Source organism: Amblyomma mixtum, chromosome 9 (assembly GCF_055824585.1).
Source record: "Amblyomma mixtum isolate Tamu chromosome 9, ASM5582458v1, whole genome shotgun sequence".
Classification (NCBI taxonomy): domain Eukaryota; kingdom Metazoa; phylum Arthropoda; class Arachnida; order Ixodida; family Ixodidae; genus Amblyomma; species Amblyomma mixtum.
This window is the reverse complement of record NC_143020.1, coordinates 45,662,809-45,666,521: the sequence shown is the minus strand read 5'-3', so window position 1 is coordinate 45,666,521 and position 3,713 is coordinate 45,662,809.

Genomic DNA, 3,713 nt, shown 5'->3' with positions numbered 1-3,713 from the left:
GTGTTCCACATTCTCTCCATGACTTTCCCGACACTGCTGGAGAGTGCAATTGGTCGGTATGCTGAAACGTCGAGTGGTGATTTTCCCGGTTTAAGGAGTGGTAAGAGACGACTGGTCTTCCATGCATTAGGAACTATTACCTCGCACCATGACTTGTTGTAAGTGTCCAGAAGAACCCGTTGTAGTGCCGGAGCCCACATTTCGCTGCTGGCTTCTCTGGAAACAAGCGCTGCGCGCCCGCCGTCGCTCAAAGCAGGCCCAGACTCTCTCGGACATGTCGCGACGTGCAGCGTGACTCATGCCGTCTCGCCGGCGCCGACGCGGACTCTTCCTCCTCCCCTCCTCTCCGTCGGTGCGGGCTCCTCCGACGCGTCACCGGTCGTCGCCTCTCGACCATTGGTCTAATTTGAACGGTGGCCAGTGCCGTGACCTGATTGGAGGATTTGAACTGCTGGCTGCCGCAACCGTCAGCGGTGGCTTTAAAAACGGAGCCGCGCTGAGCCCCAGCAACAGACGGGCAGCAGAAGAGGCATCACGCCGGAGCTACGCTCGCCGCCGGGGCCGCCCTTCTTCTGTGTGCTTGCCCGTGGCGCTCTTGACCCTTGTATCATGTAAAAGCCCTTGTACATAGTGTACATAAAAGTCCTTTTACTCACCGTCGCCTCGACCGTTTCCTGGCTCGGACTCCCAGTCCCAACAGTGGTGGCAGCGGTGGGATGCCGAAACCCAACAGTGGATGGCAGCTGCGGGATCGACCGGCGTCAAATACCTCGGCGCGGTGAGTGCCTGATGTTTTCCCCTCAATTCGCCAGACTGCTCTAGCACACGTGATTGTAGTCTAGAGCAGGGCTGTGTGTGTAGCACTCAGAGAGCTTTGCTGTTTCGAGCCAAGTCGGAGCGCTTTGAAAGGAAAGCTGGTGCAGAGGGAGTAAACGCGGCGTTTTTGGAAATAATTACTTGCCCGTGTTATGCTAGTAGCGCTATAGTAGTGAACGGCAAGGGAATTCTAAGAAAAGGGCAAACTACAAGAGGCTATTGTGCGCGATGGAGAACTTCAAAGTGAAGGAACTCATCGAAATTTGTGAAGAGTTGGGCATTGATTTGGGCTCCGCAAAACGAAAGCATGCGATTCTCGAGATTATGCGGGCAGAGGAAGTAACTGCTGAGGAAGCCAATGAGGCCTTGGATGATATCAAAGAACGCCGTGAGCGCGAGGAGGCCAAAAGACGCCGTGAGCGCGAAGAGGCAGAAAAACAGAGGCAGCTTGAGATAAAACGACGTGCTCGCGCTAAGAAACTGGTGGACCTGGAGCTTGAAGCGCATGAGATCGGATATGAGAGATATAGAACATTGTCCGCTCTGCGTGATACCAACGGTCAGCAGCTGAGAGACAGGCCGCAGCGCTTCGTGATCGTCGAAGATATGGCGAAATATTTGGCGGAGTTCGAGCGCGTCTGCGAGAGAAAGCGCGTTGAGCGGAATGGTTGGGCACAGAAGTTGGTAGCCCTGCTTTCCAGCGAAGCGTATGACGTTGTCAAGCGCCTGTTGGAAGGCGGCTTGGCGGACTATGATGAGCTGAAAAGCTTCTTACTGGCGAGGTATAACGTGTCACCGATGGACCTTCGAAAAAGGTACCTGCGAGAGAATAGCACCCCATAGTTTAACGATTTTCCCTACCAGTTTAAAGCCGACATTTTAGAGTGGCTCGAAAATGCTGAAGGGTCGGAAGATCGGGACACAGAGGTAGAGTGCGTCGCTGCAGAGCAGCCCTGCCAGTGCGGCATAGAGGAAGGTAGTCCGTACGTGAGAGATGTAACTGCTGCTGTAACAGTGGGAATTGCCCCGCATTCGCCAACTGAGAAAGCCTCTATACCATCGGAGAAGGTAGTCACAGCATCGGACGATGCACTTACAGAGGTCTCGCCCATTGAAATTGTGGCGAGTTACCGGAAAGCGGATCTCCTAGCGTGTTGAAAGCAGGAGAAGTTGCCGAACAGGTCAGAGAGGACGTCAATCTGGAAATTAATGAAAACGCTCGCGCCGACGCAAGCGAAGTAGATGAGGACGGCACACCGTGTTGTGCAGTGCGTTCGGCAGAAATGCAGAAACCCGACACTTACGATCAGCGGAAGCGCGCGCATGTAGAGTTTGCTAACGCTGAGTTTTGCGTTAGTATTTCTGGCGAGCGATGCGAAATGAGTCCCGTGTTTTCGCACCGCTCTGAGCTTTGCGACATTCCAGAAAGCAGCTGCAGTAGCGCGAACACCGCGGCTGAATGCAGAGCCGACCCTCATCGAAAATTGGCTGAAACGCGTCAGGAGCATGACGAGAGCTGCGTGTCAGCAGTAATGTCAGGAGAAAACACTGGTTCGTCCGCGCCTGTAGAAGCTAAGGTGCTGGACGACAGTGGACTACAGAACCTCCCAGACGACATGGGAGCTATAGACGTCGTTCCATCCAAGAAAGATGAGGACGAATGTGCACTCGTAGAGGCTGACGAGGAAGAACGCAGTTTGGAGGACGCTAGTAAAGGCGCTAAAGACAGGTGTGATCTAGGTAGCGCACGTGAATCGGCTGAGAATCATAGTGACATTGTCAGAGAACAGGAACCTAGACGACGGAAGCAGCATGTGCTTCCTCAGGAGAAAATGATAGGAAAACACAAGAAAGAAAGCTGCGACCGGAAGGAAAGTAACAGCCAGTTCCGAAAAGTGAGCTATCACCACAAGGTGACCGACAAACAGTGCTGCCGCCGAAAGGACAGTAAAGGCAAGCTCGAGAGAGAGAGCTGTCACCGAAAGACGATGAAAGGCAGGCAAAAGAAAGAGTGGTGCCGCCGAAAGATGAAAGGAAGGCATAAGAAAGACGGTCGCCGCCGAAAAGAGAGAAAGGGCAAGCGCGCGGAGACGGTTTGCCACCATCGCAAGCTCGAACGTCGCCGGCAAAATGACTCTAGTAAAGTAAGTCCCGTTGTTAGCCCTGAAACTAGCGTCAGAATCAGAGCTAAAGAAGTGTTCCAGGCGTCGCTATCGCGCAAAGCGAAACACATAAGTGTGCCGAGGCAGATGGATCTGGGCAGTAGAATAGACTGCAAAAAGAAACCGTGCAAGCATTCGCGCGGGAAAGAGTATCAAGGCAGGAAACCTAGATACAAGAGAGTGCTGCCCAGGAGGCGAAAAATTAAGGTTCGGGACAACTGTGAATTTTGCCGCCAGCACAGAGAGAGCGAGACGCACAAAGGCGCGTGCTCTCATGACGGCTCTCGCTTTCCACTGCAGTCACGGGAGAAACCGCGCTCCCACAGAAAGCGGCACGCGCGCGCAGAGAAAACGCGGGTACGGCTCAAAAACCGAACGACTGTACGAGGCCGCAGTGACAGGGTTAGGAAAACTAGCCAGAAGAAACTGCCTAAGCGCTCGGCCAAGCACACGTATCGCGATGGAAAGCCGCGGTTCGAGATGACGCCATTTAGTAGGCGCAAAATCAAAAGACCGGGTAGATGCGCACTTCGCATCGAGCGAAAATGCAAAAGGGTGCGAGAGAAATTAAAGCCTTGTGGGTCTCACTTACCGCCTGAGACAAAGAAAAAGAAAGCACGGTCCCACCGAAAGCGTTGCGCACTCGCTATGGGACGTCGCGACTGGCGCGCGAAGCGCAAAGAAAGGGACGAGTCGCAAGTGAGTGAAAGCGAATCTTTCTCGTTTTGTACCGCC